Raw genomic sequence first — 24,454 nt, forward strand, 5'->3', positions numbered from 1 at the left:
ATGAGAAATTGGGATGATTCCTCCAACCTTCATTATAAGTTTTAATATATGGGTTGTTTTGAGATCGAGGATTATTACCCATGTAATTTAGCTGTTCATTATCCATGTTGTGGCCATAAGGTTGGTATTTTGAATTGCTTGAGCCACCTCCACTTGCTTCACACTGCATTACTGGGTGAACCTGTGAAGAACTAAGAAAACCATCAATTTTCTTATTCAAGATTTCTACCTGATTAGAGAGCATGGTAACCGAATTGACGTTATAAACATCGGCTATTTTCGTTGGTTTTTTCCTCATGACTTGCCATTGATAGTTATTCAGTGACATCTCCTCAATAAATTCGTAAGCATTTTCAGCTGTTTTAATGTCGATGGTTCCGCCAGCAGCTGTGTCAACCATTTGTCGAGTCGAAAGATTTAGGCCATTATGAAATGTCTGAACCTGTAGCCAAAGCGGTAACCCATAGTGAGGGCACCTTCTCAAAAGGTCCTTGTATCTCTCCCAGGCATCGTAGAGTGTTTCTAAATCCATCTGCAGAAAGGAAGAGATATCATTACGTAATTTAGCCGTTTTAGCAGGGGGAAAATATTTTAGTAAAATTTTTTTGGTCATTTGTTCCCAAATAGTAATTGACCCTCGTGGTAACGAGTTCAACCACTGTTTAGCTTTGTTCCTCAATGAAAAGGGAAGCAACCGAAGACGTATGGCATCATCAGAAATGCCATTGATTTTAAATGAATCGTATAGTTCCAAAAGGTTTGCTAAGTGAGCGTTGGGATTTTCATCTTGCAAACCATCAAACTGAACAAACTATTGTATCATTTGAATCGTGTTAGGTTTCAGTCCAAAAGTATTTGCACCTACGGTAGGTCTAACTATGCTTGATTCAGTTCCTGTTAAAGAAGGTTTAGCATAATCATACATAGTACGTAGAGCAGTATTTTGATTAATAGCAATTGCAGGAGGTAGCTGATTGTCTTGGTTTTCAGCCATCTCTTCGGTTGGGGGTTTAGTATCATCCACTTGCTCGTTCTCTGTGTATCTTAAGCTTCGCCTTATTTCTCTTTGGTTTCTGCGAACTGTGCGATCGATTTCTTCGTCAAAAAGTAGTGGTCCTGACGGGTTTCTTCTAATCATAAACTATAAAAACCTGCCAAGAGAAAGAAAAAGTAAATTAATAAATAATAAAAAATTAAATTAAATTAAATTGCAAGAAAAATAAATGGCTAAAGTAATAAAAATTGAGCGTTCCTAATATCTTAGTTCCCCGGCAACGGCTCCAAAAACTTATCACGATTTTCGTGTGACAGGTTTTAAATATTTATAATGAATCATTCTTGAAACTAACTATTATCACGATATAGGCAAGTGTACCTATCCAACAGTAGTATAGTTTTAGCAAGACCGGATTGTCAAACCCAATGGAACTAAAAGTACTAGTAATGACTGTCTTTTTATTATCTAGCCTAAAAATAAGGGGGTTTTGTTTTAACTAACTAATTATCTAAACTAAGAATTCATAGAAAGTAGAATTGGGAGATTACTTTTGGAAAACGATTGAATTAAGACAATACCTAAGGAAAAGTCCACCTAGACTTGACTTGTTATTCTGGCTCCGAATCAGACGATTTATTTATTTAACTTGCTCCGTAGAGATCCCTAAGTTATGTTATTATCCCTATTCAAGACTAATAACATCGAATCCCTAGATTGAATAATTGAAACTTTTCTCTAATTAACACTCTAGGGTTGCATTAACTCGATCTATGGATCCCCTTATTAGGTTTTACCCTAATCTGGCAAAATCTTGTCACCCTATCTTTAGGCACGCAATCAACTCCGCTTAATTATGACAAATGTTCTCTTAGACAGGGTCTATTCCTCCTATGAATAAGAGCTTATCTTGAATCAGTATCCTGGGATATCAAAACAAGAATTAAGAACACATAATTAAGAACAAGTTAAATATTTATCATACAATTCAGAAAATAATAACAAGATTTGTCTTAGGTTTCATTCCCCTTAGGTATTTAGGAGATTTAGTTCATAATTAAAAAGGAAAACATCTCAGAAGAATAACGAATACAAAACATAAAGAAAACCCAAAACTCCTGAAGGGAAATTGAGGGGAGATCTTTAGTCTTGATGATGAATCCGACTTCTGAGATGGAACAATCGGATTTCTTCGAGCAATTCCTTCCTCCTTCTCTATGCCCCCTCTTCTTCCTCCTCTAGGGTGTATTTATAAGCTTTGGAATGCCTAAGAACCCTCGAAATTAGCCTTTTCCGAATTGGACTCAAATTGGGCTCGGCAGGGACATGCCCGTGTGACACGCCCGTGTGCGATTACTTCAGGCCGTGCTTGAGCCTATTTAATAAGCACGGCCGTGTGGTCCACCCATGTGAGTCGTGCTTCGATTCTACCAAATTGACACGGCCATGTGGTCTACTCGTGTGAGGAGGTCTAGGCCTTGTTGAATTCGTAATTTGGCCCATTTTTTCCGTTTTTGGCCCGTTTCTCGTTCCTTTCGCTATCCTATGCTCTCCTAACTATAAAACATGAAATTAAGGCATTAGGAGCATCGAATTCACCAATTCTAAGGAAAAATCATCCATAAAATGTGTTAAGCATAAGGTAAAAATATGTATAAATTACAGTTTATCAGTCTCCCCATTATAACATATCACATTATTTAACAATTATTCCGGTCCTCTTAATCACATGCACATTATTTATGAGTAATCATAATTTCAACATATAGTTCAACCACCTTTCACTTGTCTAAGCTCGTATCTTACTATATTATCATAATGACATTATTCGGAAATTATGCCTGTCTTTTCTTTTCCTCATATCCAATGGAACACAATTTAAAATAAATAAACCATACTATATCACAATTCGATTAGGCTCATAAACCTATCACATGATCATTATCAAATTTTTTCATGTATCAATTTATCTTAAGTGTAAATCAATATTCATAAGGTTATCAATATTTCTCAAGTGTAACCTACTCGAATACATTCTTACCGAATGTTCATCACACCCCGAGCTCATTACTCATGAGTTGTTGTACAAACCTGTACCATCTTGTAACATATTTATACATTTTTCATCTCATCATTGATATACTCGTTGAACCACTCAGAATACTAAAGGATACTTGGAAAGTCTTGCACATACATGCCTCATACATAGCCAAATCTACCACGTATCTCATAACACATGAAGGCTCATTCTTGAGCTACTCACGGGTCTGCTCACACAAGCTGTCGGTCAGGACGTAACTACACAGGCTACACACACAAGTTGTTAGGTATCCGCAACACATGCTGGACTACCCAGCCACTGGTAGGAAGTACAAGACCAGCACCAAGAACCACATAAACATATATCACATATCTCATGAGCTCATAAATCACAGGGTTCTTAGTGACATGTCACTCGTATCCTATTCTATTCCTAAAGTTCAAACGAAATTTTTCACACTTAGCAGAACTTGTCAATTGCATCTATAGAATTAACCATTCATTCCACACATTAACGAAGAATTTAAAATGTTTAAAATACAAACATAGTAATGTATTATTCACATACGAACTTACCTCGATACCAAAATGGCAAAAAGGGACCTAACCGTCAATTTCACATTTTTCCCCCGTTCTAGGTCTGAACCTCATTTTCTTTGATCTATAATATCACATTTAGTCTATTTACTAGTCACATTATTCAATGTGATCCAAAAATCACATTATGGAAAAATTACATTTTTGCCCCTAAAGTTTCATATATTTACATTTTAGTCCCTAGGCTCGTAAAATGAATTTTTTTCAATTTCTTTACTACCCATGCATAGCCAAATCATTTTCCTACTTATATAAGCCCACATTTTCAATTAAATCAGATTTTTAACACATATTTCATAACTTTTACAAATAGGTCCTTTTATGCATTTTTACCAAAAATCACTTAGTAAAAGTCGTTTCTCTAACCATAAACATGCATTTTCTAACATTAAACATCAAAATAAACACATATTCATCATGGGTTAAAACTCTAGACTTTAACCATATCTCAAGTTAGTGGTAGAAAAAGATAGATCTTGTTACGAGGATTTCAAAAATGTAAAAATCATTAAAAATAGGGGTAGAACAGACTTACAATTGAGCTTGGAAGCATGAAAAACCCTAGACATGGTTTCTCCATGCAAGTTTCAGCCAAGGGGTTGAAGATGGACAAAAATTGGCTTTTAATTTTGTTTTTAATTCATTTTAACTACTAAATGACTTAATTTTGTTTTTAATTCATTTTAACAACTAAATGACCAAAATGTCCACCAACTTAACCAATGGTCTAATTACCATATAAGGACCTCCAATTTAAAATTTCATAACAATTGGACACCTCTAACAAGTAGAACTCAACTTTTGCACTTTTTATAATTTAGTCCTTTTGACTAAATTGAGTGCCCAAACGTCAAAAATTTTGAACGAAATTATCACGAAATCATTCCGTGAAATTGTATACCATAAAAATATAATAAAAATAATTTTTTCCTTGTAGGATTTGTGGTCCCAAAATCACTGTTCTGACTAGGCCCAAAATTGGGCTATTACAAAAATAGTAGTGTGGTTCTGTCCTCCCAAACGTTACTTTGGTAGATGGATTTGGGTGAATCGTTAACATTTAGGATATTGAAGGAACATATCTCAAAAAGTGAGTCATTTATAAGAGTGAAACTTAGTAAAGTGTTAAGGAATCTTGAAAAAAGAACAAGGGATATCGCCGAAAGGTGTTACATACCAAGTTTGGATAGTTAAGGTGTTGGTTATATTCTAATAAGACGGTTAGAAAAAAAATGATAAATTTGACCTGAAAATATTCATTTATATATATAGCCATGGATTGTCATACATATTTTCTTACAGTTGTAAACCACCTATATTGCAAATAAAATAGAATCTTGATGTGTGTCAAGTTCATATAGGGGTAAATGTTGTATATTTAGATAGACAGAAATTGAAAAAAAAAGGGAGTTTTTCTTCTTCGTTCTTTAGGAAGTATTTCTCTGGTCTAGATCTAAAGCAATCTAAAGTGCTTCCTTCCTTTACCAAAATGGAGGTGCTGATCTAAATTCCCACCTATGAGTGCTTCATGTCAAGGTAAGATCCATGGTCTTCCTTACTATGTTGTAGAAAAAGAGTAAGTCTTAGCAACATAGTAGGGTTAAGGACATACAGCTATAGTAGGGGATATAAATGTTAGAGATGATAAAAAAAAGTAAGCCTTTCTAGAGAACCTATTAAATGATAGCCTTTGTGGGAAAACTTTGGAAGGGTAAGCCTTCGTAGTGAACCTCTTAAAAGACAAATTTATGGCGAGACTTTGAAAGAAAAGCCTTTGTGGTGAGTACTAAATGAAAATGGCATTTTTACGGCAATCTCAAGATAAGAAAGCCTATGTGGCTATTTATAAAAAGGAATGCCTTTGTGGCAACATCCAAAAAATGACCTTTGTGACAATCATTTGAAAGAAACGCCTTCGTGGTGGACTCTAAATGGGAAGAAAAGAACCCATGGCAAACTCAAATAAAACGTTGTATGAAGTCTTTTGAAGGAACAATAAGTATGGTGAACTCTGAAAGAAAAGCTCTGTACGAAGTGTTATGGCTAACTGAGTATAGTAACATGATAAGAACAATGAGACTAGAGTGCGCGATAGTATGTGGCGAACCTAGAACATTATGTCTGAAAGCCCTTCTACAATGGGAACGGTTAAGGAATTAGAAAAGAATAAGTCAAGGAACACAAGAGTGGGACAAAAGATATGAAAGGCAATATATGACTTCAGTGCGAAGTGTGACACCCATGGTGTAATGAATAGATTCTAAGGGATGCATCCACCAGAGTCAAAGAGAATGATAATGAAGTTCGCTGATAAAACTCAAGTAAAAGAGGGTTCACTAATTAAGTTCCCATGAACTTACCTCTATGCTTTTGCATCACAGGTGGGATAGAACTTCGCTAGAAGGGACGATGCAAGGGCTGCATCAAAGGAGAGGTGAGTTGGGCTATTATGCATACAGAGCAAATTTGTGTAACAGCCCGATTTTGGGCCTAGTCGGAGCAATGGTTTCGGGACCACAAATTCGACGTAAGAAAGTTTATTTTTATTACATTTTTATGGTCTACAATTTCATGAAATGATTTCTTGAAAATTTCATTCAAAAATTTTAACATTTGGCCACTCAATTTAATCAAAACGACTAAATTGTAAAAAGTGAAAAAGTTGAGTTCTACATGCTAGAGGTGTCCAATTGTTTTGAAATTTTAAATTGGAGATCCTTAAATGGTAATTAGACCATTGGATAATTGTTTGGAAAAAATAGACATGAAATAGGTGAAATAGAATATTTTTAAGTTAGGGGCATTTTGGTCATTTGGTAATTAAAAGAATTAAAAAGCCAAAATCAAAGAAAAATTGTGTCCATCTTCAAGCTATGGCCGAATTTCACAAGGGGAAACCATGGCTAGGATTTTTCAAGCTTCCAAGCTCGATTATTAAGGAAAACGAGATTCGGACTTAGAATGAGAGGAAAACAAGGAATATGATGAATAAGTCCTTTTCACCAATTGTTTTACCAAGGTAATTTTGTATGTAAATAAGATATTGTTTTTACTTATGTTATAATATTTTGTTATTATATGAAAGGTGGTTGCATATTGAATGATCACTTGATGTAAATTATGAATTGAAATTGATTATGGATGAATTGATAAAATGTTGAACAGTGAGGAATTTTCTAGTTGGACCTCCAGAATAGAAAAGATATGAATGATCCGTTGTGAAAACATATGTGTAGTACTATATGCAGGCTACTATGTGTTTAAAATGGTTTTAGGTCACGTGTGTAGTACTAAGTGCAGGCTACTATGCGTACCCGATAGCTTCGATCACATGTGTGGTAAGTGTAAGCCACTATGTGTAAAAGATAGCTTTGGTAACAAGTGTGGTACTACGTGAAGGCCACTTTGTGAAGAAGGTAGCTTTGACTACAAGGGTGGTACTATGTGCAGGTCACTAGGCATCCGTTATTATTCCGATCTGTTCAACGGGAAATGACTAGGTGTAATTGAATATGACTATGTGATGAATAAGTGAAGGTTCATGTGTATAAATTTATTAGCAACATGTTCGATATGTGATCGAACTTTGGTAAGATTGATATGGAGTAAGTGTTACAATGAAAGTTACTATAAAGAAAACATAAAAGAGTGAAATTTAGTAATAAAACAGTTCTGGAGAGCAGCAATTGTGTGAGTTTGAAAAATCACCAAAAATGGTGGAAATAGAATTACAAGTTGGATAAGAGATGAAATAAAATCTTATTGAGTCTATTTTCTTATAAAGCAAACAGTGTAAGCAAAAGAATTTCATATTATGAGATATTTTAGTTTTTGTGAGATAGAGTCAGAATGATTTTGGAATCCCCTATTCTGATTTTGGAAAATCATTAAAAATTGTAAAAAAATAATTATGGGTTATAACTTATATTCTTAAAATCCTTAACGAGTCTATTTTTGAAAAAAAAAACAAACAGAAACATTATCTAAATCTTGTAAAAAGAGATAATTAATTTTTAGTGCAGAGGGGTTGGAACTATCGAACAGAAAAACATGGGTGGCTTTAAAGAATAAACTGTACTTATTGGCTAAACCCAAAATCCTGAAAATTTTATGGTAAGAAGAGATATGATCCTAGTTTCAGGGAAAAGTAGATGATCTTAATTTGGAGTTTCATATCTCAAGATATAAATAAATTTGAGATGAACATGAATAAAAAGTAGAACTATGTGCAATTATGATTGTATTATCTTGAGAACATATTGTGAAGATTTATAAAAGCATGTTAATAGACTACTTGTCATTTACATACCTATTTACTAAGCGATAATGCTTACCCCCCTTCCTTTCATTTTTCCTATAGTGTCACAGATGCTAGCTCAAGTTGGAGGTCGTCAGAGATTCTATCACCCTAACAAGTTATTGATTGGTATAGTATTAATGATCTTCGAGTAATTTTAAGTCTATGGCATGTATACGGACTTGATTATGTGTATATGTTATTATGAGTTGGCCTATAATAATTGATAGTTCATTTTGTATAAGGCCATTGAGGATGTTTAATATTAGTTAGGTTATATGTTTATAATGTTGTATTTTGTGGATGTGCAAGCTTGCATGATTTGGTTGAATGAGTGTGTGATGATTAATTATAGAAAGTCAACCATGTGAATCGTTGTCTGAAGGACACGGCCTTGGACACGAGCGTATACCCCTATTTTTCAAGAAATTTTCTAATATTTTTTAAAGTTTACGATTTAGTCCCAGACCACTTCCAAAGTATGTATTGGGCCTCATAGGCCCGTATAAGGGACGATATGCATGTGTATGAATTATTTTAAATTGAATAAAATTTTATGACTCGGTTTAATATGTTTCCAAGCGTATGTGTTTCGGTAATGTCTCTTACCCTATTCCATCGTCGAATATGGGTAAGGGGTGTTACATTTAATGGTATCAGAGCTATAGTTTAGTCATTTATCGTCTAATATACATGCCATAGGTGAACTGTGATAGTGTGATATCTCCCGACTCCGATGAGATTTGTTTTGGTTAAAGCAGGGATGCTTTCCAACTGAGCTACCATCGATTATGCTGAAACGGTATAAGTAAGTTCGTATAACGTAGAGAATATATTGATCTGCTTGAATTGATCTTTGTGATTTGTGATGATATGTATGTGTTAATGGATACAATACAATGGATTAACCAAAAGTTGAGGAATATGAATAAAATGTTATCGTTTCGATTGAACATTGCATTTCGATAAATCAGAGTGACTTTTTGCAGTGAATAACATGAAAAATTTATTTTGAGATGAGCTTATTACGATTGGTTGATATTTATATGTGATAATACTGAGTGTGTTACTAAGATATTTGAAAATGTGTTCATGATTAGTAGAAACCTAGAGATATATGAATTAGAATATATGATATTATGTTAATGTTAAATGCTATATTGTATATGTGTATGTATGAGAGTCAAAACTTTAAAGGCTTTACAATCTTCACCCCCTTACCGGTATAGTGTCATATAACAAAGTTCACGAGATTTATATTGAATAAACTCACAAGTGGGGAACTAAAGAGTTCAGTTGTGGAATAATTAATAATGTGATCAGAGATGGGAATGACTTAGCGAGTAAAAACAGTTATAAGAGAGATATCAGATTATTCTAAAGATTATTTGGAATGCACAATGCCACGGCTAGAGAAGAGGTTAATCTTGGCTAATCGACTCATTCAGGTATGATGTCTAAAGACTGTACTTACTGGGAATTCTTCTGAATTGATTTTTGTTAATGAATGAAATATTATGGGATTAATAATGATAGAATTAGTCTGAGGAATGATGTTTGAATTGTAAAGATATTTGAGTATGACAACTACAGTTGAGTAATGTATAATTATCTCTTCTGGGTATTCTATGTATTCTCATTTTCTTAGAGGTATTTGTGGATGCTTCTTTTCTGATGAAAGCATTGTTGGTCTGATTAATTTATGATTGGTATTCTTCTACCTTCCATTGGTATCCTATTTTGTTACGTCAGAGATAAAGAGTTGACGAATGTATGAACAGTGTTCTTTTCCTTTTGGTTTTCTCTGAGGAATCGTCAAGATCTCTATTATTTCATATGAGTACTATTCTAGGACATTCAGTATGGTTTTGTATCTTGGATTTCATTATCTTGGTTTTCTTATCATCCTTATTGTTTAATTTATCAAGTATGACTTATCTTTGAAGTCGATATCGGCAAAAGTGTGGATTATGATAGTCAAGATCAAATTATATTCTGATTTTCTTTCCTCGGGTAATTTTGATTATTATCAGTGAGTTCAAGCAGGATGTTATTTTTCATATGAGTTAATACAGTTAGTAAATATCTGTGACTAGCATGTTGAAAGAACTATGAAAGATTGCATGTTTGAACTGTCCTAACAACATGAAGAAAGAAGCATTTTCTTATGTTATTATTTGATAATCAAAATTGACTTGGTTGTTTTTATCAAAGTGAATTGGTCAGTTGAAATGTGATTTGAGTTACATTTAGTTAAAGCATCCTCAGTTATGGTCATAAATTTTGTGCATTCATGAGTATATCATTGGATAATCTGAATGAAGGATTGATATTCTAGAAATATGATATCGAGATACACCTATTAGATTTGTTCTAATCTGATGATGTTTTTATGAGTTAAAGCTGTTCTAAATGATATGGTTATTACATTTAAAAAAATTTGGATGGTCTATGCATGTTAGCAAAGTTGAAAACAGTTGAAGATACTATTAACCGAAGCTCTGGTTCTGAGTTCAGTTCGAATTGAGCAATGAATTCATGATTTTTCAGTGATGTACTATTGAACAGATTGGAATGTGTTTTATTACTAGAATGTAAAGTGATGGTTCATGTTTTCATACGGTTAATGCCACATGTTCCCTGATTTCAAGAATTAAAGTGTCGAATGTCATAGAAAGATCAGAAGTTAAGATAGTGTTAAAGACTTGAGCTATTGAAAGATTGCGGGTAGTTATTGATTAATCTCTGGGAAAGTAGATAAAGTCACAGATGTTATTGGATTGTAATTGATCATTCGTGTATAGATTTCTTGTTTAACAAACCAGTCGAGAAGATTTTTCTGGGATTATTCGATTATGCAAAGTATCAATCTCCATTATTTAGGATTGAGATCCGAGGGCTAAATCCCAATTATGAAAAGAGCTACAGGAAACTATGAATACACAGTTGTATCTTTGCACGGTAATACACCTGTAAATAGGTGGTAAGTCTCAGAGAGTAATTCAAAACTTTAACGATATACTCCGACATGATGTGTTAAAGTTTAAAGGTGACTAGAAAGAGATATGAGGTTGATTTGATTTGTGATTCTGATAAATTAGTGGAAGTGATTCATGAGAGTTGAAAGCAATTTCTTCTAGTAAGATTTTCAGGGACGAAAATCACTAAAGGGGGGAAGTTGTAACAACCTGATTTTGGGCCTAGTCGGAACAGTGGTTTCAGGACCACAAATTCGACGTAAGAAAATTTATTTTTATTATATTTTTATGGTCTACGGTTTCACCTAACGATTTTGTGAAAATTTCGTTCGAAAATTTTAACGTTTAGGCACTCAATTTAGTCAAAAGGACTAAATTGTAAAAAGTGCAAAAGTTGAGTTCTACATGCTAGAGGTGTCCAGTTGTTATGAAATTTTAAATTGGAGGTCCTTAAATGGTAACTAGACCATTGGATAACTTTTTGGACAAAAATGGACATGAAATAGTGAAATAAAATATTTCTAAGTTAGGGGCATTTTGGTCATTTAGTAATTAAAAGAATTAAAAAGCCAAAATCAAAGCAAAATTGTGTGTGTCTTCAATCTATGGCCGAATTTCACAAGGGGAAACCATGGCTAGGGTTTTTCAAGCTTCCAAGCTTGATTATCAAGGAAAATGAGATTCAGACTTAGAACGGGAGGAAAACAAAGAATATAACGAATAAGTCCTTTTCACCGATTGTGCTACTGAGGTAAGTTTGCATGTAAATAAGATATCGTTTTTACTTATGTTATAATATTTTGTTATTATATGAAAGGTGGTTGCATATTGAATGATCACTTGATGTAAATTATGAATTGAAATTGATTATGGATGAATTGATATAATGTTGAACAGTGAGGAATTTCCCGGTTGGACCATCGGAATAGAAAAGATACGGATGATCCATTGCGAAAACACATGTGTAGTACTATGTGCAGGCTACTATGTGTTTAAAATTGTTTTAGGTCACGTGTGTCGTCCTAAGTGCAGGCTACTATGCGTACTCGATAGCTTCGATCACATGTGTGGTATTCACCGATTGTTCTACCGAGGTAATTTTGTATGTAAATAAGATATCGTTTTTACTTATGTTATAATATTTTGTTATTATATAAAAGGTGGTTGCATATTGAATGATCACTTGATGTAAATTATGAATTGAAATTGATTATGGATGAATTGATAAAATGTTGAACAGTGAGGAATTTTCTGGTTGGACCTCCGGAATAGAAAAGATACGAATGATCCGTTGTGAAAACATATGTGTAGTACTATGTGCAGGCTACTATGTGTTTAAAATGGTTTTAGGTCACGTGTGTAGTACTAAGTGTAGGCTACTATGCGTACCCGATAGCTTCAATCACATGTTTGGTAAGTGTAAGCCACTAAGTGTAAAAGATAGCTTTGGTCACAAGTGTGGTACTATGTGAAGGCCACTTTGGGAAGAAGGTAGCTTTGACTACAAGGGTGGTACTATGTGCAGGCCACCAGGCATCTGTTATTATTCTGATATGTTTAATAGGAAATGACTAGTTGTAATTGAATATGACTATGTGATGAATAAGTGAAGGTTCGTGTGTGTAAACTTATGAGCAACGTGCTCGATATGTGATCGAACTTTGGTAAGATTAATATGGAGTAAGTGTTTCAATGAAAGTTACTACAAAGAGAACATAAAAGAGTGAAATTTAGTAACAAAATAGTTTTGGATAGTAGCAGTTGTGTGAATTTGAAAAATCACCAAAAATGGTGGAAATAGAATTACAAGTTGGATAAGAGATGAAATAAAATATTATTGAGTCTATTTTCATATAAAGGAAATGGTGTAAGCAAAATAATTTCATATTATGAGATATTTGAGTTTTTGTGAGATAGTGTCACAATGATTTTTGAATTCCCTATTCTGAGTTTGGAAAATCATTAAAAATTTTAAAAAAATAAATGTGCATTATAATTTATATTATTAAAATTCTTAATGAGTATATTTTCGAAAGAAACAAACGGGAAGATTATCCAAATCTTGTACAAAGAGAGAATTAATTTTTAGTGCAGAGGGGTCAGAACTATCGAATAGCAAAATAGGGGTGACTTTAAAGAATAAACTATACTTATTGGCTGAACCAAAAATTCTGGAAATTTTATGGTAAAACGATATATGAGCCTAGTTTTATGGAAAATTATCAGATCTTAATTTATAGTTCCGTAGCTCAAGGTATAAATAATTAAGTGACTGTGACTCGAATAGACAACTTGAGATGAACATGAATAAATAGTGGAACTATGTGCAATTATGATTGTATTATCTTGAGAACATATTGTGAAGATTTATAAAAGCATGTTAATAGATTAATTATCATTTACATACCTACTTACTAAGCGATAATTCTTAACCCCGGTTCCTTTCCTTTTTCCTATAGTGTCACAGATGTTAGCTCGAGTTGGAGGTCGTCGGAGATTCTATCACACTAACGAGTTATTGATTGGTATAACAATCTTCAAGCATTTTTAAGTCTATGGCATGTATACAGACTTGATTATGTGTATATGTTATCATGATTTGGCCTAAAATGTTGACCTATAATATTTGATAGTTCATTCTGTATAAGGCCATTGAGGATGTTTAATATTAGTTAAGTTATATGTTTATAATGTTGTATTTTGTGGATGTGCAAGCTTGCATGACTTGGTTGAATGAGTGTGTGATGATTAATTATGGAAAGTGAAGCATTTGAATGGTTTGTGAAGAACACGGCCTTGGACACGGGCGTATACCCCTATTTTCAAGAAATTTTCTAATATTTTCCAAAGTTCACGGTTTAGTCCCGGACCACTTCCAAAGTATATATTGGGCCTCGTAGGCCTGTATAGGGGACGATATGCGTGTGTATGAATGATTTTAAATTGAATGAAATTTTATGACTCAGTTTAATATGTTTACAAGCGTATGTGTTCCAGTAATGCCTCGTACCCTATTTCGACGTCAAATACGGGTAAGGAGTGTTACAATTTAGGCTTCCGTGATCGACATTAAAGTAATTAATGAAACAAGTCCAGGAATTTGCTTGTAAGTCCCTGTAATGGGTACAAAATAATTTGATGAACCCATTAACTTTAGTGCAAACACTTAGAAGAAAAATGAATAGAATAATGTAACTAAGTCATGATTATTCTCTTGGAACCCCACAAATAAAGTCTATTGTAACCAACATAATCGTCAAACTTGTCTCATATGAATTTTTTCTGAAAGAAAATGTGTAGTACAGATGAAATGTTTTGCGTATCAATCTAAGGATGAATTTGTAATATGAATGGTAACACCCAAGATATGGATCCGACGAATTGGATCAGGTCGAGGGCGTCACATAACTAACTTAATGATGACTCTTGAAAATAGTTATATTGCAGGCCCTAAAACTTGATTAATTGTCTATACTTCAGTGGATATATTTGCATTTTTAGGATATTTTTATAACATTGCATCCTGAAGCTTGGACTGTGCTTTCAATGTTACTATATGCTACTTTTGTTGGTAGAAGGAAAGGAATAGTTTGTGTTTGTAACAGGTGTAGAATGGAAAAAGAGAAATGAAGGAGTAAAGTATTGTCATGGCAAAAGGTTGGATAGATTGCTAGCATAAATGCCATGGCAATTCCAGGAAGATTCTAACGTAGCATTCGGTACTTGTCACTCTCAGCTAGCAGATGTATACCAGATAAATCCACCTGAAAATGAGGGAGAAAAGTGTGTGCTTAGAGAAGGGACCTACCCTATAAAACAAGAAAGAGAGGAGAATTCTACACACGATATTTTTACACGAGGATTTAGGAGCGGTTTTTCTTCTTCAACAAACTCTCGTGAAAATTCTAGAGAAAAAAAGAGAGGGCGGTAGCTAAAGCACAGAATTGAGCCGCAAGCAAGGGGACAAAGCATTCAACCTTAGGTCTTGTATAATATTGCAACACTAGAGTTGGGAGCTAATTTGGCAAAAGCTTTCTGAAGTTCTTTCTTCATTGTCTTGATTACTTTCTGTGAATTTTAACTATTAAATGATTTTTTTGAATGATACATTTATTTTGGACGTTAATTTCCAACCCATGAGCTAATCTCATCAGGATGGAATTACTTGATGAATCTTTATTTCCATTAATGACAAGGCATTATCTTGATTAGATCTACTATTTCATTTGATTTGCATCATTTTGAATGCATGCAACCAATCTCTATACATAGATGGATGTATGGTATGTTTAAAGACTTGATTTAATTCTAAAAAGGTTAGATGAGTTGGATTGTCATCAAATTATACAAGTGAGTACTTTAAAGAATATTTGTAGTACTCTAGACATAGAGCTGCACTCTGTACAGAATACAGAAAAAACAATATTGGGTATCATCCTTGAAGGTTGTAGACATACAAAACCTTAGGAATGGTGGCTTGAAGTCTGACTCTATAAAGAAATAGACTATTATAGCTGGAATCTGAATAGTAGACTCGTTAAAACTTTTCCATGGAATTATTATGTTATAAGGATGTAATATGAGTAATTCCAACCTTCTCATTCAATAGTGTAGTTTCTTTCAACTTTGCCTCATTAAATTGCCATAGCATTTTAAGTTAGTTATCAGATTTTTATACTGCATACGTTATTATCATTTACAAATTTGTTATTCTATTTTTTCCATAGCTTGATTCATATAGTTCATAGTGATAACTTAACCAAATTAATCCTAAATGATCCCTATGGAGACAATCTTACTTACTACTTTATTACTTGATTCAACATGTACACTTGCACATTCGCATGCCATTTCACACACGACAAGTTTTTGGCACCATTATCGGGGATCGGCAAATTGGTTGATTTTGGTTTGTTACTATCGATTTAATTTTGTTAGTTTCAACTTACTTAATTGATTTTTATTATTTTTCAGGTCAGTTGCTAGTAAATGAGTAGAGGTATTCCTGGTAATCCTGAAACTGAGAGAACGTTAAGGACAAGGAGAAATGAATTGCAAGAGATGGCAAAGATTGGAAATAATCCAATTGGAGAAGATTCGTTACGTCTAAATGGTAGGGATGTTGTTATTCCTTGTGTGATAGATGATAGAGAGAGACCCATTAAAGAACATGTAGTGCCAATCTTAGATGATTTGAATCCAGGGATTGTTAGGCCACAGATTCAAGCTTAGCATTTCGAGTTAAAACCAATGGTGTTTCAAATGCTATAAATAGTAAGAAAATTTAGTGGATTACCAACTGAAGATCCACAACTGTGATATAATCCTCCTAATATGAATTCCAAGCTAAGGAATAAAATTACATCTTTTTGGAAATCCGAGGATAAGATGTTGTATCAAGCTTGCGAGATATTCAAAGAATAACTTTAAAAAATGCTTGATGCATGGTTTCCAACATTGGATACAGAGGGAAATGTTTTACAATGGATTAAATGCACATACAAGGATGGTAGTGGATGCATCTGCCAATGGCACGTTGCTAGATAAAACATATAATAAGGCGTATGAGATTTTGGAAAGGATAGCCAACAATGATTATCAATATCCAACTACAAGAGTAGGGACAAGCAGAACAACTACTATAGCAATGGAGTTTGATGCAGTCACCTTATTAACAGCTCAGGTATCATCCCTAGCTGATATTATTAAAACATTGAAGGGACCAGCTGCAGTGCAGGAAATGAAAGTAGTCGAGCTAACATGTGGTTGCTATAGGGAAAATCATGTTTTTGATGAATGCCCATCTAACCCAGCCTTAGTATATTATATGGGAAAGTTCAATCGGAAATATAATCCATATTCCAATACGTATAATCCAAGGTGGAAACAACATCCCAACTTCAATTGGAGTAATTAGGGATCGGGAAATTCCAGTAATGTTGCTCGACAGAATGTCACTAGTGCACCAACTGGATATAATTAACTCATGCCACGACAAAATGTTCAAAAAAGTTTAGCATAATCTTTTTTATCAATGGAAACTCTGTTGACGGAATATATTGCCAAAAATGATGATGTGATACAGAGTCAAGTTGTATCCCTAAAAGCCTTGGAAAATAAAGTAAGCCAGATTCACAATTCATTAAGTTCGAGACTCTAAGTGTAACACCTCACACCCGTACCCTACGCCGAGACAGAATACGAGGTGTTACCTAACTCAGTCACATACATTCACACGTTTCTTAGTCATCAAAATTTGGTCAAATTTAAAACTTTTCCACTCTAAATTGAAAACTCCATAATAAAGGCCTACTAGGCTCTAAACATTCATTTAAAACCATTCGGGAGTATTGGGGTCTAACCACGAACCCTGAAAAATGTTACTAGCCACAAGGGCACATGCCCGTGTGGGAGGGGCAACACGCCCGTGTGACCAATTCGAAATTGTCGTGCTGTTGGCCCGTATGACTCACATGGCCTAAGCAATACAAGGACACACCCATGTCCCTTACACGTATGGAATTAATTCTAAATTCACACCTACAAGGGTTTTCACATGTCATAGCACACGTCCGTGTCCTTCACACGGCCATGACACGCCCGTGTCCTAGCCCATGTACAAAAACCTAGACATTTTGTTTCTGAAGTCAGCAATTCTTAAAGCTCACACAACCAAGGCACACACCCATGTTCTAGGCTGTGCTCTTCATAGGGCTGAGACATACAGCCGAGTCTCTACCCGTGCTTTTACTACCATGCATACTGACTTGCAAATTTAACGTGCAGGGGACAGACGGTCGGATCACAAGCCCATGTGGCGAACCATGTGTCATACAGGGGCTAGATACATGCCTGTGTGCCTACCCAGGTGGAAAAAATGTGGCTATTTACCAAGCTTCTTTGCAACCCTTATTTACATAACCTGCATAAAATCAATCTATACCAAAACAAGGGCACATCACATAGACAAACTAACCACGATGGACAACATTTTATTTGTGCGTTTTACTCATCCATGAAAATAATATCTTTTATATAAATATCAAAATGAGCATTGACCATTATCCATGGCCTTGTACAAAATAAATGTATGTATCCTAAGCCAACACATTTGGCTATTTCTTAAAAACACAAAACATTAAATTCTAGCCCTATACATGCCATGCACAAAAACAAGAAATCTAACTATACCGAGTGCTTCGAATGATAGTATGATCGTGGCCTCTGACGTCTGTTGATCCTCGAGCTATTTAGGCGACACTATAAGAAAAATGAGAAGAGAGGGAGTAAGCATAAAGCTTAGTAAGAAGCATGCAAGCACATAGTAACAACTATACCATTCATCAACATGCTTTTGATATAAATAGGCATAAACACAACTTACTCATCACAATCCAATACTCATCATATAATATATATTGAACTCACGCCTCACATAGATTGAGATAGGTACCTGTATCACTCACAATACAGTTATACCTTTCTCTTAATTTTAAACTATAACTCTCACCGTTGAACCATTCAGAACACTATCAGATATTCAATGAGCCTCAATATGGGGTAGGATGTCGATGCCATGTCCTGGACATAGTCTTACACTAGCTCAACTCGTAGTCGATGCATGTCCTAGGCATGTCTTACACTAGCTTACATCTTGAGGCTGATGCATGTCCCAGGCATGGTCTTACACTGGCTCTCGTAATGTACCCGATGCATGTCCCAGACATGTCTTACACTAGCACACAATAACCCATACGTCATGGCATGAATATCCGATTTATTTCTTATGGTTCAAACAGGAATTCTACTATCTAAATTATCATCATGCATTCTCATTTCCAAAATCAAGTAATTCATGCTAAATTAACTCATCATATATAATGACAATGTAGTTGTATTATTTGCATACAACTTACCTCGGTTACAAAATATGGTGTCTAGTCGGTCTAATTAATTTGTTTGGCCTTCCCTCAGTCTAAGTTCAGAGTTTGAATTTCTTGATCTATAATAACAAAAATTCATAAATTTAATCACTTTATCGATCTAGGCACTTATTATCTATAGTTTTGTAAAATGACCATTTTGCCCTAGACTTTTGCAAAATGACCATTTTACCCCTAGGTCCGAAAATTGATTTTTATCGACTTTCCTCATATCAAAAACCTAGTCGAACCCCCTTTTTCTCTTATAGCAAATCCAAAATTTCCACTATCTCACACATTTATCATCAAATTTTCAACTTATGCAAAATAGTCCCTATTAGGGTTTTTATGAGAAATCCATTCACAAAAGTTGTTTATTACACATCTAATACACATATTCTTCCATAAAATTTCAAAAAACTACACATATGCTTTCATGGAAAAACCCTAAACTCTTAACCATTTTGCAAAATAGTCCCCTTAATAGAAAGCTTATGCTTCAAGGGGTCCAAGAATGTAAAAATCATCAACAAAAAGTATGTAAATCACTTACTTGCATGATAAACAAGTTGCTGAAATTTTTGAAGCTCAAAACCCTTAAAAATGGCTGAAAAATCGGTGGTAGTGAAGAAGATGAGAATGTGATATCATCTTTTTCTTATTTTATTTCTATTTTAGTCAAAGTAGCACCAAACCCACCAAACTTGGACTTTTTGATGTCTCTTATGGCCTGCCATGCACTACCTTAGAGTCTAATTGTCTTTTAAAGACCCCCAATTTAACTTCTCTAGCTATTTGGCACCTTTAGCTATTAATATAGGACTTTTTCACTTTATGCGATATAGTCTTTTTTCGAAATTAAGCCTTCAAATGCTAAAATTACTTCACCAAATTTTTCATACACCCTTATTATCATGCTATAACCTCAAGAAAATTAATAAATTAATTTTTTTGACTTTATTTTTGTGGTCTCAAAACCACTATTTTGACTAAGTCCAAAATCGGGTTGTTACACTAAGGAGCATTTCCAAGTGACACTAAAAATTCAAAATCTCAAGGAAAGGAGCACTACAAGGCCATTACCTTCAGAGGTGGTACTCAGTTACCTGGAGTTGTTAATGATGCTACTGCTGAAGATGACAGCTCAGATTTTACACATGGGACATATTCAGAACCATTCGTAGTGCAGTCTACAACTGAAAGGAGCAAAGAAAAAAAGGTTGAAGTAGAGTTAGCACGTGTCACCAATAAAAATTCCACAACACAGTAATATCAACAGTCTAAAGGAAAACCATTGCCACATTTTCCTCAGTGATTTCAGAAGTCTAAGTAAGATTTTCAATTCAAAAAATTATTGGATGTCTTAAAGCAACTTCATATCAACATACTGTTGGTGGAAGCATTGGAGCAAATGTTGAATTACGTTAAGTTCATGAAAGATATCTTTTCAAAGAAGTGACTATTAGGGGAATTTGAATCTGTTACTCTCACTGAAGGGTGCATAGCAACGTTGATGAACAAATTGCCTCCAAAGTTGAAGGACCCAAGGAGTTTTACAATCCTATGTTCAATTGAAAATAATTATGTTGGCAAGACATTATGTGATTTAGAAGCAACTATAAATTTAATGCCTATGTCTATTTTAAAGAAACTTGGAATTGGTAAGGCAAGACCCACCATAGTCACGCTGCAACTAGCAGGTCGTTCTTATGCACATTTGGAAGGTAAAATTGAAGATGTGCTGGTAAGAGTTGATAAATTTATTTTTCTATTAAATTTTATTATTCTAGAAAGTAAAGCTGATAAAGATGTACTGATTATTCTTGGGAGGCCTTTTCTAGCAACAGGTAGAACACTAATTGATGTACAGAAGGTAAGTTAACAATGAGGGTCAATGACCAACAAATAACTTTTAATGCTTTTGATGCCATGAAGTGTGCAGATGAAAATGAAGAATGTCACGCCACTGGATTTCTTGACTTAGCCATAGAGGAAGAGTTTGCAAGGTTTTGTCACAGCAAATTTGATGATGATGGAGATCCATTTGAGCTGACTGAAACAGAAATGACTGGTGAACTTATGGAGACCAAGCAATTTCAATACCGACAATAGAGGAGTTTCGAATTTGTAAATTGGTCAAATCGTTCTTTTAAGCCTCCTAGACCTTCCATAGAGGACCTTTTTACTTTGGAGCTGAAACTTTTGCCATTACACTTAAAGTATGCCTACTTGGGAGACAACAACACTTTGCCAATAGTCATATCCATAGAATTGCACCTGATTAGGAGAATGAGTTATTAAAAGTTTTAAAGAAATCTAAGAAAGCATTGGGGTGGACAATTGCTAATATCAGGAGAATCTGTCCTGCTATCTGCATGCATAAGATTTTACAGGAAGATTGTCATTGCAATTCTATTGAGTAGCAAGGAAGACTGAACCTTATTATGAAGGAAGTTATTAAAAAGGAGATTATTAAATGGCTTGATGTTGGAATAATATACCCTATTTTCGATATTTCGTGGTGAGCCCTGTTCAATGTGTACCGAAGAAAGGAGATGTCACCATAGTTAGCAATGAAAACAAAGAACTCATCCCAACTCGTACTATCACGTGTGGATAGTTTACATGGACTACAGTACTAGATTGTTGTTCATCAATCAAATGTTAGATAGATTAGTGGGGAAAGCCTTCTATTACTTCTTAGATAGTTATTTGGGGTATAACCAAATTGCCAAAGCCACAATAGATCAAGAAAAGACCACTTTCACATGTCCATATAGAACCTTTGCTTCCAAACGATGTCATTTGGGTTGTGCAATGCCCCAACAACATTTCAGCGCTGCATGATGGCAATATTTTCAAATATGGTGGAGAAATTCTTAAAGGTTTTCATGGACGACTTCTCTATGTTTGGTGATACTTTTGAGAGTTGTTTGAAGAATTTGAAGCTAGTTCTTTATGTTATGAAGAAACTAACCTTGTTTTGAATTGGAAAAAATGTCATTTCATGGTTTGTGAAAGCATTGTTCTAGGTCACAAATTTCCTTGGCCATGCAAGATTTTATCGAAGATTTAGTAAGGATTTTTCAAAGATATCCAACCCCCTATGTGCTTTGCTAGAACACAATAGAATCATCAAATTTCATGAACTTTGCTTGAAAGCATTTGAAGAATTAAAAAGCAACTAGTGACAGCACCGATTGTCATAGCACTGAACTGGACACTACCTTTTGAACTTATGTGCGATGTCAGTGATTTTTTTGTAGGAGTAGTTCTTTGGCAAAGGAAGGATAAAGTGTTTCATGCCAGTTACTATGCAAGCAGAACCATGACAAACATGTAGCTAAATTACACAACTACTAAAAATGAGTTATTGGTTGCGATATTTACATTTGACAAATTCAGATATTAATTAGTTGGCCCTAAAGTTACAATTTATATGGACCATTCTACGAATAAGTATTTGGTGACTAAGAAATTTTCCAAGCCAAGGTTAATTCGGTGGATCTTACTGCTGTAGGAATTTGATCTTGAAATTTTCTAAATAGGAAAGGAACCGAGAACTAAGTGGCTGATCACTTGTTGAGACTTGAAGTAGGAAATAAAGACAGAAATATTCAACTTATTAAGGAGGATTTTCCATATGAGCAGCTTCTGGTTGTGACGGCATTACCTTGGAATACCGATATCATAATGTCCTAATAAGTGGGTTACTGCCACACTAGCTCAACAATCAGAGATGAAGGAAATTTCTTCATGATGCCAAGAAATATTACTGGGATGAGTCTTTCTTATTTAAACATTGTCCAAATCAAATAATTTAGAGGTGTGTTCCAGATGATGAGATTCAGAGTATTTTACACCACTGACATACATCACCGTATAGAGGACACTTTGGGGGAATACGAACTACAGAAAAAGTTTCTACAATTTGGATTTTATTTGCCAATCATGTTTAAAGATGCACATGACTTTTGTCAAGCTTGCAATCATTGTCAACGAACTAGGAACTTGTAACAGCCCGATTTTGGGCCTAGTCGAAATAGTAGTTTCGGATCACTAACCTGAGGTTAGAAAAATTATTTTTTTATATAATTTTATGGGTTTTAGCATGATTATATAAGTTCATGAAAATTTTGGTGAATCAATTTTAGCGATTGTGAGCTTAGTTGCGAAAAAGGACTAAATTGCATAAAGGGTAAAAGTTTTGTTTTACTAGAAAATGGTGTTAAACAGTTAGAGAATCATAATTAGGGGTCTTTAAAGGGAAAATAAACCCATTCTAATAAGGGTGGCCGGCCATAGAGACAAAGAAAATGAAATGGTCAAAGGTTAGGTGAAATTTGGTGACTAATTTGACTTAAAATAAAATAAAATAAAGAGAAAAGGATATCACCTTTCATCTTCCTCCTCTCCACTGAAATTTTCAAAAAAAGTAAGGGTTTTGGAAGCTTGAAATTTCAGCAACTCTTCACCCTTGCAAGTAAGTGATTTTGGTGGTCTTTCTTAATGATTTTTGTACTTTTGGAGCCCTTATAGCTTAAGCTAACTAATGGGGGGACTATTTTGCAAAATGGTTGAGAGACTAGGGATTTGCCATGAGAGTGTTCATGTTTTTTTTTTGAATTTTCATGGAAGAAAATGAATCATGGTTATTAAATAAACAACTTTTGTGAAAGGGGTTTTCATGAAAACACCTAAATGGGCTATTTTGTAAAGCTTGTAAAATAGGAGGTAATTGTGTGAAATGTTTGAAACTGTGAGTTTCTATAGGTATAAAAAGAGTTTGGCTAGGATTGGTTAATGAGGAAACTCGATAAAAATTGATTTATGAGCTTAAGGGAAAAATCGTAATTTTTGTAAAGTTTAAGGGTAAAACGGTCATTTTTTTAATTGTGAATTGTAGTATGTTTTTATTAATGTGATGATTAAATGGGTTAAGTTTTATTATTATAGATCAAGAAATACACAATCCGGACTTAGATTGGGGAAAGGCCAAGCAAGCGGAATAAATCTAATTAGTCGTCTACATTTTGTGTATCGAGGTAAGTTATACGTAAATAATGTAACTTATCTGTATTTATGTATTGTATAATTAATATGGCATAAATTGTGGATTATTGTTGTGAAAGTGCATGATGAGAATCTATATAGTAGAGACTCTCGGTTGAACTTTAGGAATAATTTAATATCCATGTCATGACATTTGGGTGATATATGTGCTAGTGCAAAACCTGTCTGGGACATGGCATCGGCATCGATAGATGAGAGCTAGTGTAAGACCTGTCTGGGACACGGCATCAGCCTCAAGATATGCAAGCTAGTGTAAGATCTGTCTGGGACATGGCATTGGCTTGGGGTGTGTCACTGTAAGACCTGTCTGGGACATGGCATCGACACAGATAAGTGAGAGCTAGTGTAAGACTTGTCTGGGACAAGGATCGGCCTTAGTGTAAGACCTGACTGGGACATGGCATCAACTTAGATGTGAGATCCAATGTAAGACCATGTTTGGAACATGGCGTCGGCATCGTACCTTATGTTTGAGACTGAGTGATTATCCTATAGTATTCGAAATGGTTCAACAGGAAATTTACGGTTTATGTCAAAATGATAGCGCTTATGA

General features: G+C 34.4%; 1 non-coding gene across 1 annotated transcript; it reads left to right on the forward strand.

Annotated features, from left to right (window-relative positions):
- Nucleotides 1-458: 458 nt before the first annotated feature.
- Nucleotides 459-565, forward strand: LOC121205383 (small nucleolar RNA R71). Its single transcript, XR_005900462.1, has one exon. It is a non-coding gene; the product is annotated as a small nucleolar RNA R71 (small nucleolar RNA).
- Nucleotides 566-24,454: the final 23,889 nt, after the last annotated feature.

The sequence above is a fragment of the Gossypium hirsutum genome, chromosome A08 (genome assembly GCF_007990345.1).
Source record: "Gossypium hirsutum isolate 1008001.06 chromosome A08, Gossypium_hirsutum_v2.1, whole genome shotgun sequence".
NCBI lineage: Eukaryota > Viridiplantae > Streptophyta > Magnoliopsida > Malvales > Malvaceae > Gossypium > Gossypium hirsutum.